The sequence below is a fragment of the Lissotriton helveticus genome, chromosome 2_2 (genome assembly GCF_964261635.1).
Source record: "Lissotriton helveticus chromosome 2_2, aLisHel1.1, whole genome shotgun sequence".
Lineage (NCBI taxonomy): Eukaryota > Metazoa > Chordata > Amphibia > Caudata > Salamandridae > Lissotriton > Lissotriton helveticus.
This window is the reverse complement of record NC_136060.1, coordinates 97,696,002-97,712,767: the sequence shown is the minus strand read 5'-3', so window position 1 is coordinate 97,712,767 and position 16,766 is coordinate 97,696,002. Positions and strand designations below refer to the sequence as shown.

The following is a 16,766-nucleotide window of genomic DNA, read 5'->3' as shown; positions in this document are numbered from 1 at the left end:
TTCATCTTTGCCTAAAGCTAGGCAGCCTCAAAACTGCATCTGCCAGTCTTGTTTCCCAGAGTGTGACCATAATTAGCTTTCTCCCATATTGCAGAGGCTCTCTGGTGAATGATGACTCAATATGTCTCAAACGGTAGCTGAAATAGTTACAGAAAGAAAACATAATTGAATGTATATAGCACAGTGAGCTATGAACCAGCATCAAGGAGCTTCATACAATTTTTAAGGCGTAGGTTTCAAGACTGTAGTTACTAAAGGCTGCTAAAAAGGTTGAGAGCAATGTAAAGCATTCTGATGCTCTACATTGGGAAGAGAAGCACTACTAAAAAATTAAATCAAAAGTATATATTAGTAAGTGCTATTTGGGGGGTCATGGCTTGGCACCAGCCGAAGATGGCCGCTGCCTGAGGAGGGTCTGGGGTGGCTCGGGAGAAGTGAGGGCTCTCCGGCGGACCTTCTTCTCCATGCTGCTCCTTGTGAATCGGAGCTAGCATGTGCCATCATTCCGCCATCATTTATGACCTCTCTGCAGCCTCAGTGAGCTGTATTTAATGACAAACACTTTAAACACGTTTTTTCTTCATTCAGCGACAGCCATTTTAAATTCCATGACGTTTGTTTTTCTCTCAGCGCATATTCACACGGCGCATTTTCAGTGAGGAATTGTCTCAGGAACATTTGTTTTCCTATTCAACCATATGATTTTTCACGCTGGGGTTATGTTTATTGCCTGCACTTAACCTGCTTTTTGCAATTCTGATGGTTCTCCTGCCACCTCATGATAGAAATGGCACTGGCTGTGCTTATTCCTTTTTTAATTGGAACTGAGTTCTCTTTGGATTATTGGAATTAATAAATCCTGGAAACTGTGCCGACTGAACCTACAATTGAAGAAAGACTTTGTTTCACTGATATTGTATTACTGACTGTTTAGTGCTCGGAAGGACTTTACTGTTACATTTGTTTCTCCACTTTGTGGAGATATATATGGGGTTGTGGTAACCAACCCCCGATCTTCCTGGAGCACCATTTATGAACTATCCGTTTGCTACTTTCCCCTGAATTGCTGTGCGCATGTATTTGCTTAACTGGTTACCACATTTTGTATATCCCTTTGTCTCCTGCTTTGAACATTCAACAGCCGTTTGGGTCGGAATCCAACAACTGCAACTTCGTCATCCAAACCTAGAGGAATCATAATCTATTTTTTGGAATATACTGACTTATTAAAGGTCTTGCAAACCGCTAAGTCTAAAGATCGTATCCTTTGGCAGAATTCCACCCTCTTTTTTGCTCAAGACTATCCAAGAAAACGGCAGAACGTCGGAAGGAATTTCTTGCCATGCGACCAGCTCTCCGTAGGTATGTTACACCTACAACGCAACTTTTACGTAGCATTCCGTTACAACGCAGATTTTACAACGCGGGATCCATTACATCGTATGTCATTACAATGCATGGCATTACATCGCAGATGCTATTACAACGCATACTATTACATCGTAAGTATTGGTAAGTATTTAATTTTTTTTTATTTCATTTAATATTATTTAATTGATTTAATTATTATTAATTATAAAAAAACATATTTATTTTTGTTTTTAAATATTATAAATTAAATATATTAATTTAAGTGATTTTTTAAATAAGTATGAGTATAGGAGTATATGTTTTGGGGTACTGAGGTATATGTTTTGGGGTGTTTGGGTATTTATAGGTTTTAGGGTAGGGTTTGGGCTTTGGGGTACAGGGGTGTTTTTAGGTTTTAGGGCAGGGTTTGGGTTTTGGGGTACAGGGGTGTTTTTAGGTTTTAGGGTAGGGTTTGGGTTTTGGGGTACAGGGGTGTTTTTAGGTTTTAGGGCAAGGTTTGGGTTTTGGGGTACAGGGGTGTTTTTAGGTTTTAGGGCAGGGTTTGGGTTTTGGGGTACAGGGGTGTTTTTAGGTTTTAGGGCAGGGTTTGCGTTTTGGGGTACAGGGGTGTTTTTAGGTTTTAGGGTAGGGTTTGGGTTTTGGGGTACAGGGGTGTTTTTAGGTTTTAGGGCAGGGTTTGGGTTTTGGGGTACAGGGGTGTTTTTAGGTTTTAGGGCAGGGTTTGGGTTTTGGGGTACAGGGGTGTTTTTAGGTTTTAGGGCAGGGTTTGGGTTTTGGGGTACAGGGGTGTTTTTAGGTTTTAGGGTAGGGTTTGGGTTTTGGGGTACAGGGGTGTTTTTAGGTTTTAGGGCAAGGTTTGGGTTTTGGGGTACAGGGGTGTTTTTAGGTTTTAGGGCAGGGTTTGGGTTTTGGGGTACAGGGGTGTTTTTAGGTTTTAGGTAGGGTTTGGGTTTTGGGGTACAGGGGTGTTTTTAGGTTTTAGGGTAGGGTTTGGGTTTTGGGGTACAGGGGTGTTTTTAGGTTTTAGGGCAGGGTTTGGGTTTAGGGATAATTAAATTATATTTACCATTTTAAAATTAATTGAAATATATTTAATAAATTAAATTAATTATTTTACATTAATAACATTTTTTATTAAATTAATTAAATTAAATAAATTAATATTATTAATTTAATTTAATTTCATTATAAAAAATATGTACATTAAACTAATTACTTTTTTTAATTAAATTAAATTAATTACAATTTTTATTATATTTACATTTATTAAATAGATATTATTTTATTAAATTAAATTAATGACAATTTTTAAATGTCTTTTAATTAAATTATTTAAAAAAAATTATTTACAATAAACTAAATAACATTTTTAACAAAAAATTCAACTTACCTATACTTACGATGTAATGCCATGCGTTGTAATAGCATCTGCGATGTAATGCCATGCATTGTAATGACATCCGTTGTAATGGATCCCGCGTTGTAAAATCTGCGTTGTAACGGAATGCGTTGTAATACAACGCGTTATACTGACACCAATCCCTCTCCGTATTCTTAATGCTCGTTATGGACTTTTCCACCCCTGCCTTTTCAAAGTTCATAACAGAATAAAACGACAACTTATGAAGATCCTGCTCTTCTCCAGAGATTCTTGGACCAATGCCATGAAAATGATATGAACATGTCTCATTTTGTCCCTCCCTAATTGTTGTCCACTTATGTCTCTTCGTCCTTTTCATATTTACACATTTTTTGCTGCGTTGTTTCCCTGTGTATTTCATGTTGTGTTAATGTATCACATTTCTTGTTTCTCATTTGTTCACTTTCTTTAACTTTTTTCATCCACTAGGTGCAGTAATTCTACGTCTGTGATCTATGTCCTCAGGGCCGGACTGGGAACCAAAACCGGCCCTGGCAAAGTGCTCGGCCGAGCGCTTTGCCAGGGCCACTTTTTGGCCGATTTTGTTACAGGGCCGATTTTGCAGCTATGCTGCAAAAACGGCTCTGTAACAAAAACGGCCCCCAGGGCCCAAAACCGGCCCCCACCCTTGCGGCCGACCGGGGGATTGCCCGGTGCCCGCAACGGCCAGTCCGGGCCTGTATGTCCTCCCTGGTCTGTTTTGAATGATGTCCTCCTTCCCTGCTCTGCCCTGGGTCTCCCCGTCGGCTGTGCCATTTTCCCTATGTGGCTCCACCATCCTCATCTTTTTCTGTTATTTGTAGTACGTCAGTGTGTTTTTCAATCTTCCATCTTACTCTCTTTCTTCTATGTATTTATCTTTCTTTCTTTATTGCATTCTCTTCAGCCTTCTTAAACTTCCGAATCTCCTTGTTTCTCAATGATGCCTCCTTCTTTGCTTTCCTTTTTCTTTCTTTTCTCTATTCCACTCCTTTCTTTTCTTTTCTCTACTCTTTTTTCTTTCTTACTTTTTCTGTAACTCTCCCCCTTTTCTTCATTTTTATACTCTTTTTCATAACTATATTATTTTTTCCTTTATTGAGCAACTTAATATTATCTGGTTCAAATGCATATTTACTATGTTATTCATTGATATTTTTCATTGCTCTCCAAATCTCAATTGTTATATTGATTTTTATGCAACGTTTATATTGTTCCATTTCTTGGCGTTAATAGTTGTTTCATGGAAAGTTAAAGCTTTAGGCTCCCCAATCTAACGTCAAAGGGTTCTTTCCCATTTATCTAATTTGAATTGTGATATTGCTTTATTGCAAGAGCCTCATGTTGTAGAGAAAGAAATTCCGAAACTTAAAAGATTATGGGTAGGTAAAATTTTTGCATCACCAGGCACAGGCCATCGCAATGGCGTTATCATTTTGTGTCGTAAGCGTCTTGATTTGCAAATTGTATCTCAAGAATCAGAGACCTCGGGTAGATGGGTTTCTGTCTCAGTTTTACTTAATAACATTCCCAAAACTATTTTTGACCTTTATGCTCCTACTGCTCCAGATGTCACTTTTTGGCCCACTATTCTATCCAAATTAATGTCCTTACAAGATGATTATTTATTGGTTGTAGGTGGCAATTTAGTAATAGATCTGATTATTGATCATACATGCACTTCCAAATTCATTCCGTCCACTATGTTCTCCCAATTTACATCCACTATTCAACAAAGGTCCTTGGTAGATTCATGGCGCTTATGTAACCCTCCCCTTTTAGAATATACTTTCTTTTCCCCGGCACATTCTTCATTTTCTCGCATTGACAATCTTTTTACCTAATAATCACTCACTCAACACATCCCACAATCTGACATTGGTTCTAATCATGCATCGATTATCTTAACTCTTGCTATATCTCTTCCCCCACACAAGGCACCAGAAGATGGAGATGTAATAACTCTCTTCTTCTAGACCCTAATTTTACCCAACAATATGAATAATTTGCTACTACTTTCTTTTCTGAAAATGAATTCCCTTCTAATCTCCTCAGATTGTTTGGGACTCTTTAAGACAGCCTCCAGGGACTTTATTATTTCTTTTGTATCCAGTCGCAAACAATCCTCCCTCTCTAAATTACAACACCTTATGATGCAAATTAAGAGTTTAGAAACCTCTTTCACTATCTCTGGCTCTAAATCTTGTCTGAAGGACCTTGTTTGCGCTAAATTTCAATTCAACAAACTTTCCACAGAAAATGCCAATTAATTTCTACTTAAATCCTCAGACAAGTACTATGGCGGTCAGAATAAAGAAGGGAAACTCCTTGCTAACTATTTAAAAGTTATGAAAGAACGTACCAAGATCAGCTCTATCCTTGATTCCAATAATCAATTGGTTTATAAAAATGAAGACATTTTATTGGAATTCACTCATTTGTATCAATCCCTCTACACCCCTGACATTTCTATTTCTCCAGTTACAATTTCTCAATATCTTTCTTCTATCTCTCCTCCTTCTCCTCCAGATCTAGACTTTTGTCGTTATTAAATGATGGCATTAAAGAAACTAATCCCGATAATGCAATTCGTACTATTAAACGGGGTAAAGGCGCAGGACCTGATGGCTTTATCATTGAATTCTATTCTAATTTTTCTCGTCTCCTCATCTCCAAATTAAATCAACTATTTAATTTCTTTATTAATTTAAAAAAAATATCTGGAGGATCTTTTCAAGAAGCTCTAATATGCTTAATACCTAAAGTCAGTAAAGATCATAAGTTGTTAAGAATTATCGTCCAATTTCTCCAATTAATCTCGACTGCAAGATTTTTGCTAAAATGCTTGCATTTCATTTAAAGAAATTTCTCCCCTTGTTAATTGGTCATAAACAATGTGGCTTCATTAAAGGCAGTCACCTCTTTGACAATACTAGGGTCTTTTTCAATGTCTTTACTAAAGCCAGAACATATAAAGATTCATTAGCAGCCATTTCTCTAGATGCTGACAAAGCTATTGATAGGGTAGTATGGCCTTTTATTTTATTTACTTTATCCTGGTTTGGTTTTGGCTCTACATTTATAAATGATGTTTCCTTACTTTACTCTTCTCCAGTCTCTTCTGTTCTCTCAAATGATCTTCTTTCATGTAATTTCCAACTACATTATGGAGTAGGACACGTTTGTCCCCTTTCTCTACTTCTCTTTATTCTTGCCTTGGAACCTTTCTTAATAAAGATCCGCTTAAATTCCCAAATCACAGTTTTTAAATATGGCTGGAAACCTTTGAAATTATCAGTCTATGAGGATGATATTATGCTCTTTATATCCCATCCGCAATGATCGCTCCCGGCCTTTTTGTCAGAAGTAGAATCTTTTGCCTTTGTATCGGTTACAAATTAAATGTTGACAAATGTGAAATTCTTCCATTAAATAAATTGTGCATCTCTGCAGATTTTACTACATCTGGTTTCAAATGGAATTCTGACAAAATTCAATATTTGGGTTTATGGTTTAAACCCTCTATTAAAGAATCAATTTTAACTTATTTAAAAGAACTCCAATCCTTTTTGAAGTCTGCTACATCGAAATGGAATCCTTTGTTTTTATCATGGTGGGGCCATCTTGACACAATCAAGATCTTTTTTATTTCTCTAATATTCCTATAACTATTGCCAACACCCACTTTAAAGCTATATATTCCATATGATCTAAAATTGTATGGAATAACACAACACCCCGTATTTCCTTGCATAAACCTAAATGTCCTAAATTCTTAGGAGGCTTAATTTCACAAATTTTCAGGTCTATCATAATGCATTTTCTCTCAAACAAACCTCATGGTTCTTATTAGAAGACGATGTTTCTCATTCTCTGCCATTATGGGTTGGCGTTGAAAAGTTCTTTTTTCAGCCCTTTTCTTTTCAAGAAACCATATCCTTTTCTCAACCACCTCTCCCTCTTTCTCTGCCTATACTCAATAACTCTTGCAAACTTCTTAAACCTTTATTCTTTAATCATCTTTCTCCTTCCAACAAATTTCTTCAATCGTCCCTATGGTATAATACAGATATTAACTTAAATAACAAAGTTCTATTTTGGAAATATTGGCATCCTAAAAGTCTTCATTGGGTTCACCAACTCCGTCATGAAGATACTTGGTTGTCCTTCTCCTCTGTTCAATCACGCTTTTCCTTCCCTTCATCATATCTTTCCAAATATACATCCCTACTTTCTCTACTCCAAACATCCTATCACGCCATCACATCCACAACTCATCCCTCCTCTTCACCCTCACATGCTTATATCCTACCCCTCTCCCCATCAGCATCACAACTCTATCAATCCGTATCACCTTTTTCAGCCATTAGAGTTAAAACTGAGGTGGAACCATTCTGGGAATCTGATCTTCGGTCCTCCTTTTCTATGTTAACGTGGAATAAGATTTGGATTAAAATTAGAAAATCTCCCAGCGCTGCTAATACCACCCAAACTCTGTTCTACATCTACAATAGACTTTTATTTACTCCCATTTCACTACACAAAATGAATCCTACTCTTTCCAACTGTTGGTCCTGTAAAGTAAACCTAGCAGACCTAAAGCATATGCCCTTCCTATGTCCCAGGATTCATAGTTTTTGGAAGTAAGTCTAGACACAGATTAATACGATTTTTCATACCCAAATCCCCTTTTCTTTTGTAAACATATTTTTAGGCAGTTTCTCTGACGATTGGAATTCACAGCCTCGTGATTTCCTTGTCATTAATCTACTCTTTGCAGTTGCCTATAAACAGATTACTAAATCATGGAAAGATACTTCCATCCTTCCCTATAGTGCTTGGTTGTATGTAGTTTGCTACGACCATAGGTTGGACAGAGCACATATTCACTCCATCTCCCTTGCCATTAAGAGACCTATTGTGGTTACCTATTACCAATTTTCCTGATGCATCTGCACATACCTCAAAAACTCATGACCCTCAAATTGAAGAAGTCCCTAAACCTCCATGAATGATCTTTTTTAATGTATATATATATATATTTCCTGTTGTTTTTTTCTATTTTGCTCAATTTTTCTATATCTTCTACATTGTATTGCTTTAAATTTTACAAAACTGATACAGTGGTTATGATATATTGATGTCTGATTACCTTTTCCCTTCACCTCTTCCTACCTACTCCCCCCTTTTCTCATATTCTTTTGCTGTATAAGCTTGCATACAAACTGTTCTTATGTTAGCATTATCTCATTATATTGTGTTGTGTTTTATCCTGCATCAATAAACTTTCTCTAAAATTAAAAAGTATGTCCTATTTAAATTGTTATTTGTGTAACCACAAACAGACTGATGCATCCTGCATTTTAATAAAGCATGCATATCACATATAACCAGCGGTTGAACAATGTCAAAAAACAGCTGTGTGGCTTTGTTCGCCTCCACTTCTTTAGCATTTAGGTTCCAGATAGCTCCCAGCCAGGATCATAATCCAACAAAAGGATGTCTGATCACCACTTGAATTAGGCCTTCTTATTGGGCCCAGACTTAATTAAAAATTAGAAATCCCCTTTCAAACCTGCATGTTGTTGATTGGAACAGAAAGCAGACAAGGTGAAGGCGCTCACTGCTGAATGTGTCCCAGTGTCGGCAACTTACTCTGGGGTAAATTCTGCATATTTCACTAGTCCCAGACTGGATCCTGTTTCCCACTCAGAAATAGCTAACAGATCTTGGATTCAGTTGAATCTCCCTCATTACCTGCACTGACCATGTCCAGACAACTTGACTAGACATCTCGCAAAACAGCTTGAGGCCAGTACATATTATGGAATCCGCACTTCTTGCGGTCACAGAGCAACTCTGTAGCACTCTGGACGAAGACACATACTCAGCCTAGATTCTGCTAACTTAAATGCTGCATTTGATACAGTTTTCTGTAAAAGACAAGGGACCCCAAAGGTATGGCACTAGGGACCTTGGGCAGTAACGTATTTCAAAGAACAATGGTCCCTAGTAGTTCAGAGATCTTGACAAATGATAGACATACGCTCAATAGTAAGTATGACCTTTGTCCAGCCGGACAGGATTTTTAATTTAAGTAAGTTGCAAAAATAACATACGATTTTTTACACAGTGAGTACAACCAGTAACCCACAGGGGACAAGACAAAACAAAGGGATAAGGCTAGAACGAACAAGGCGGTCTGTGTACTAGTAATTCAGTGAACAGACAAAAATACATTTTTGAGCATCATTGTATTCATTTTCCACTTTTTCCTATACATATGATGCTAGTTTGTCGACGACGTTTCGATGCCCAGACTGAGATAATTGGCATCATCTTCAGGACAGAGAAATATAATATGCTTGTCTTGGAAATATTTGACATTTTGGCTTTTTAGGACTACACATATAATACATAAACTTGTATTGGGGAGAAAGCAGGGAGAAAAGGAATAAGAATAAAGGTAAATAACATGAGCTAGGCATGTAACACAGTTGACCATCCGTGACAAGAGTGCTTTTTTTAACTAAGTTACTCAATTAGCAACATTTGTCAAGTGAATGACATGCGATTTGCGGTGCAGTGGGGGGACTTTTAATAAGGTGCATAAGATGTAAGAGGGACGGCGCACGATTGTGATGTAACCTTTATAAAGCTTTTGTAAAAACCGAGTGACATACGAGTTGCACAATTTATTGCATTTATTCAGGGAGCGACTAGGTCTGCGCGGTTACAGGGAGCGCGGGATCCCGTAAAATAACATGACTGGTCGGGGATTCAAGTCTAGCAAAGCGATTCAGACTATGGGGACACAGGGAGCGCGGGGTACAATTATAGTGCTTCACTTCCAAGTACCGTGTGCCCTGATTATACCAGGGTACAATAGAATGGTAAGAACGGTGCAGATTGCTCTAGGATGGACTTAATGATTTAAGTGAATTGAGTCCGCAACCCGTTTGGCATATTTATGAGGCGGTGAATGATGTCTATGGGACTCACTATGTTTGGAAAACCGGCAACTACGTGCATGATACTCTGAGACAACCAAATGAGGTGAATTGAATTGTGAATTTACAAACGGCGCAGTGGTGAGGGGATCGTGAATGGCATACTCGGGGTGAGAATTATGGGAATTACCAGTTCTGGTCCAAGCGCTGTATATTTAGGGGAGGAACGGTATCCAGTATTCTAAGACGTTGAGCGGGGTGCTCGATTGTTTACCTACCAAAAAAGGAGAAGGTTAAAAACGAGCGTTGGGTGAAGGGGGATAATTTGGCAAGTGCTCGTGGTATATTTACCAAACCAGGGCAAGGAAGCCTCTTCATAGGAGACCGGACCGATTGTGTCTCACTGAGGAAAATAAATAAAAGTACAGGAAAAAGTAAGGACGAGGCTTCTAGGGAGCTAGGAAAACCTTACAATTCAGCGAGTACTTACTTCCCGGTTTGGTTGCACGATGGCAATTCAAGATTCAGATGGGCGGGGATTGTAAATAAAGTGGATATAATACATACCACTTTTACAGATGATATGGACCTGTTGGTGAAACGTACGAAAGTGGGAAATGACCCTGTCATTAAACCCCATTTGACTAGCTTTCAAGTACCTGATAGGCAAGATCTACCTAATATTGCGTATAGCATCCAGTCTGGCTCCCCCTATGATGTGATTCCTCCTAATCAGTGTAAGGGAGTCTTAGAATGCATGATCGACCAGATTGGACACAAGATCACCCTGTCCTTTCAAGAGTGCCATGTGCTTGATGCATGGAAAACGGCCCAAGTCATCCCTCTGAAAAAAAAAACCAACGTCCAAATTTCCCAGCTACAGAATCTCCGCCCCATCTCCCTTCTTCCTTTCTGTGGGAAGGTTGTGGAGAAAGTGGTCAACAGCCAACTCATGAAATACCTTGAGGCGGAATCCCTCCTCCATTCAGGGTTCAGAGCAGGCCACTCGACGGAGTCGGCTGTTCTTTTCTCCACAGAATGTCTAAGACGGTTAGTAGATGAGGGGCAGACAGCAGCGTTGGTTTTATTAGATCTTAGTGCAGCTTTTAACACCGTGCTGCACACAACGCTGCTATCTCGCCTCTCAGACATGGGAGTGGAGGGATCTGCTTATGAATGGATCAGATCGTTTCTGGAAAACAGGACTTTTCAGATACATTGCCCTCCCTACAAATCCTCTCCCCGAAAGCTGAGACATGGGGTTCCACAGGGCTCCAGTCTGAGCCCTACGCTGTTCAATCTTTATATGGAACCCCTGGCTCACATTGTGGAAGCCTTCGGAGTGGATATCATCACATACGCTGACGATAACCAACTGATGATTAAACTCACGCACAATCAGATGGAAGACGCCACCAACTTTTCCAACTGCATGATGTCAGTGGCAGGGTGGATGAACAACAACTGCCTGCGCCTGAACGGCGAAAAAACAGAACTGCTGGTTGTTGGTAAATCCCCCTCGGCCTGGTCAAATGCATGGTGGCCCACCGAATTAGGCGTGATTCCCTCCCCGGCGGAATCTGTCAGAAACCTCGGAATCATGCTGGACGCGGAGCTCTCTTTTAAACAACAGGTCAGTAAAATCACGGGAAGATGTTTTGGTGTACTCAAAACTCTCTGCAAAGTCCTTGACCTTCTCCCCATTACATTAGATACTGCGTACCAACAGTATCCATTCTGGGCTTAATCGTCTTGAAGACTGGACATCCCTCCTGTGACCTATTGGAACTTAATCTTTGTTTCCCCTTAGCCTCTGCCAAGCTCTGTCTTGTATTTTAAATATGCACAACAATTTTAATTTTATTGTATTAGTTCAGAAGAATCACTAATGTTCACCACTCACCCACCCCAAAATGGCCCCCACTTCCACCGAGCCCATTCCAATATGGCCGCGGCGCTTGCAACGTCAAGTCCCTTCTCTATTTCCAAACACCACTTTATCCCACCACCCTCCACAAACACATCAGCGATCCCCGCCCATCTGAATCTTGAATTGCCATTGTGCAACCAAACCGGGAAGTAAGTACTCGCTGAATTGTAAGGTTTTCCCAGCTCCCTAGAAGCCTCGTCCTTACTTTTTCCTGTACTTTTATTTATTTTCCCCAGTGAGACACGATCGGTCCGGTCTCCTATGAATAAGCTTCCTTGCCCTGGTTTGGTAAATATACCACGAGCACTTGCCAAATTATCCCCCTTCACCCAACGCTCGTTTTTAACCTTCTCCCTTTTTTGGTAGGTAAACAATCGAGCACCCTGCTCAAACAATTGAGCACCCCGCTCAACGTCTTAGAATACTGGATACCGTTCCTCCCCTAAATGAATCTATGACAAAATATCGAACACAAAAATATCGCAACAAAACTATCGATTACAATAATATCGATATCCTATCCCTAACAAGGTAAGTACAAAAATATCGAAAAAATAATATAGATGTCAAAAATATCGTTTTTTGAAAAAAATATCGTTTTTTTAAATTACAATTAAAATGTAATATTAATAAAATAATACTTATAAATATAATAAACATAGTTAAAATATATTATAATATTTAAAATTAATAAATTATGTAATAAAAACAAATAATGATAAAGATATAATACATAGTATATACTTCATTAATAATGACTATAAAAATTATTTTAATAACTTATAAATAAATGAAAATATAATAAATTACAAATAAATGTATAAACATAAAATATTAATATAAATAACTATTAATAAAAATGTACAACAAATTAAAAAAAGGAAGTAAATGTTGGATAGCGTAGGGGTAAAAAATACTATTCCCTCTCCAAAGAGTGCAACAGTAGGGAAAGTGTTGGATAGCGTAGGGGTAACGATTACTATTCCCACTCCAGAGAGTGCAACAGTAGGGAAAGTGTTGGATAGCGTAGGGGTAACAATTACTATTCCCACTCCAGAGAGTGCAACAGTAGGGAAAGTGTTGGATAGCGTAGTGGTAACAATTACTATTCCAACTCTAAAGAGTGCAACAGTAGGGAAAGTGTTGGATAGCGTAGGGGTAACAATGACTATTCCAACTCCAGAGAGTGCAACAGTAGGGAAAGTGTTGGATAGCGTAGGGGTAACAATTACTATTCCCACTCCAGAGAGTGCAACAGTAGGGAAAGTGTTGGATAGCGTAGTGGTAACAATTACTATTCCAAATCCAGAGAGTGAAACAGTAGGGAAAGTGTTGGATAGCGTACGGGTAACAATTACTATTCCAACTCCAGAGAGTGCAAAAGTAGGGAAAGTGTTGGATAGCGTAGAGGTAACAATTACTATTCCAACTCCAGAGGGTGCAACAGTAGGGAAAGTGTTGGATAGCGTAGGGATAACAATTACTATTCCAACTCCAGAGAGTGCAACAGTAGGGAAAGTGTTGGATAGCGTAGAGGTAACAATTACTATTCCAACTCCAGAGAGTGCAACAGTAGGGAAAGTGTTGGATAGCGTAGGGATTACAATTACTATTCCCACTCCAGAGAGTGCAACAGTAGGGAAAGTGTTGGATAGCGTAGGGGTAACAATTACTATTCCAACTCCAGAGAGTGCAACAGTAGGGAAAGTGTTGGATAGCGTAGGGGTAAGAATTACTATTCCTACTCCAGAGAGTGCAACAGTAGGGAAAGTGTTGGATAGCGTAGGAGTAAAAATTACTATTCCAACTCCAGAGAGTGCAACAGTAGGGAAAGTGTTGGATATCGTAGGGGTAAAAATTACTATTCCCACTCCAGAGAGTGCAACAGTAGGGAAAGTGTTGGATAGCATAGGGGTAACAATTACTATTCCCACTCCAGAGAGTGCAACAGTAGGGAAAGTGTTGGATAGCGTAGGGGTAAAAATTACAATTCCCACTCCAGAGAGTGCAACAGTAGGAATAGTGTTGCATAGCGTAGGGGTAAAAATTACTATTCCCACTCCAAAGAGTGCAACAGTAGGGAAAGTGTTGGATAGCGTAGAGGTAAAAATAACATACTTATAAATAAAAAACAGTTTTTAATTAATAAAAAACGTAACTATTAAATAAATATAAACAATTTTCAAATACCAATACATACTTATTAAAAACATGATTAGCAATAAATATTTAACTAAAATATCATTAAAAAATTCCATTTAATAATTTTTAATTACCAATTAATAATTAATAAACAATTATATAATTAACAAAATAATTAATTGAAAAACATTACTTAATTGCATTTAAATTACTTCCCACCATATTCTCCTATAAACCCACAACCCACTACAGACCATATTTATAAATTAATCAATTAATAAAAATGAATTACCAATTAATTAAAATTAATTACCAATTTATTAAAATTATTGTATATTTCCTAATAATTAATAATTAATTTAGTATAATTAATTTACTTCCCACCCTACTCCCCTATAAACCCACAACCCGCTACAGAACATAATTATCAATTAATCAATTAATAAAATGTAATTACCAACTAATTACAATTATTTACCAATTAATTAAAATTAATTTATATTTCCTAATAATTAATAATTAATTTTGTAATATTTAAATACTTCCCACCCTATTCCCCTATAAACCCACAACCCGCTACAGAACATAATTATCAATTAATCAATTAATACAATTTAATTACCAATTAATTCAAATTAATTACAAATTAATTAAAATCTATCTATAATTCCTACTAATTAATAATTAATTTAGTATAATTAAATTACTTCCCACCCTATTCCCCTATAAACCCACAACCCGCTACAGAACATAATTATCAATTAATCAATTAATAAAAATTAATTACCAATTAATTAAAATTAATTACAAATTAATTAAAATTAATTTATAATTCCAAATAATTAATAATTAATATAATATAATTACATTACTTCCCACCCTACTCCCCTATAAACCCACAACCCGCTACAGTACTAAAATACATAAATTAATTAAATACATAAAAATACATTAAAAACATAATAAACACATAATAATAGGCAAAAAATAATATAAAAATCGATATTAGTAACATCGAAATTATTAACATCGATATTACTAACATCGATATTTAGAACTTCGATATTAATAATTTTGATATTAATATCTCGATATTATTTACCTTCTATATTATGTCCCTTCGATATTTAAACATCGATATTATTGTATATCGATATTTAAATATCGATATTTTGTCTGCATACCCCCCTAAATATACAGCGCTTGGACCTAAACTGGTAATTCCCATAATTCTCACCCGAGTATGCCATTCACGATCCCCTCACCACTGCGCCGTTTGTAAATTCACAATTCAATTCACCTCGTTTGGTTGTCTCAGAGTATCATGCACGTAGTTGCAGGTTTTGCGAACACAGTGAGTCCCATAGACATCATTCACCGCCTCATAAATATGCCAAACAGGTTGCGGACTCAATGCACTTAAATCATTAAGTCCATCCTAGAGCAATCTGCACCGTTCTTACCACTCTATTGTACCCTGGTATAATCAGGGCACACGGTACTTGGAAGTGAAGCGCTATAATTGTACCCCGCGCTCCCTGTGTCCCCATAGTCTGAATCGCTTCGCTAGACTTGAATCCCCGACCAGTCATGTTATTTTACGGGATCCCGCGCTCCCTGTAACCGCGCAGACCTAGTCGCTCCCTGAATAAATGCAATAAATTGTGCAACTCGTATGTCACTCGGTTTTTACAAAAGCTTTATAAAGGTTATATCACAATCGTGCGCCGTCCCTCTTACATCTTATGCACCTTATTAAAAGTCCCCCCACTGCGCCGCAAATCGCATGTCATTCACTTGACAAATGTTGCTAATTGAGTAACTTAGTTAAAAAACGCACTCTTGTCACGGATGGTCAACTGTGTTACATGCCTAGCTCATGTTATTTACCTTTATTCTTATTCCTTTTCTCCCTGCTTTCTCCCCAATACAATTTTATGTATTATAGGGGCCTATTATGATTGCGTTTTTTCCGCATCCTCCGGGCCGGCGGAAGCCACCGCCGGCCCAGAGGATGCGGAAAAACCGCAGCGGACCCACCAAAGACCCACCGCCACATTAGGATGGCTGGTGGGTCCTGGTTTCCGTCTGCAGCTTTTCCGCCGTGGTTGGCTTACAACCGCGGCGGAAAAGCTCTAATATGGTGGCGGTGTCTCTCAGACACCGTCCACCATATTAGGAAGTGCTTGAAAAAATGTTTTTCCGCGGCGGATTTTCTGCCGTGGAATTGCATTTGGAACTTCACTGCGCGGTCCCGTTGCGGGCCTCCTAGGTGAAGGGGGGGTGGGGGTGCACATGGGGGGTACCTATGGTACCCCCCTGCATTTGTATGCAGAGATCGGCAGGCACCACGCGGTGCCTGCCGCTTTCTGCATACAAATGCAATGTATGCATTTTTAACATTGCGGCGGGTGCAGCCGCAATGTTAAGGATGTTAAGGATAGAGGATGTGACCGCCACCCTGGCGGTCACATCCTAATCTTCACGGGGCTGCCCATGCTGACGTTCCCCCCTACTCTATGGTGGTGGACGGACTCAGGTCTGTCCGCCATCATAATCGGCCCCTATATGTGTAGTCCTAAAAAGCCAAAATGTCAAATATTTCCAAGACAAGCATATTATATTTCTCTGTCCTGAAGATGATGCCAATTATCTCAGTCTAGGCATCGAAACGTTGTCGACAAACTAGCATCATATGTATAGGAAAAAGTGGAAAATGAATACAATGATGCTCTAAAATGTATTTTCGTCTGTTCACTGAATTACTAGTACACAGACCGCCTTGTTCGTTCTAGCCTTATCCCTTTGTTTTGTCTTGTTCCCTGTGGGTTACTGGTTGTACCCACTGTGTTCAAAATCTTATGTTATTTTTGCAACTTACTTAAATTAAAAATCCTGTCCGGCTGGACAAAGGTCATACTTACTATTGAGCGTATGTCTATCATTTGTCAAGATCCCTGAACTACTAGGGACC

General features: G+C 38.4%; 1 protein-coding gene across 1 annotated transcript in view; it reads right to left on the bottom strand.

Moving 5' to 3' along the window:
• The window catches only part of SGCZ (sarcoglycan zeta), a 4,560,311-nt gene that overhangs the window by 1,370,916 nt on the left and 3,172,629 nt on the right, over positions 1 to 16,766 (bottom strand). The gene's annotated exons all lie outside the window — the stretch shown is intronic.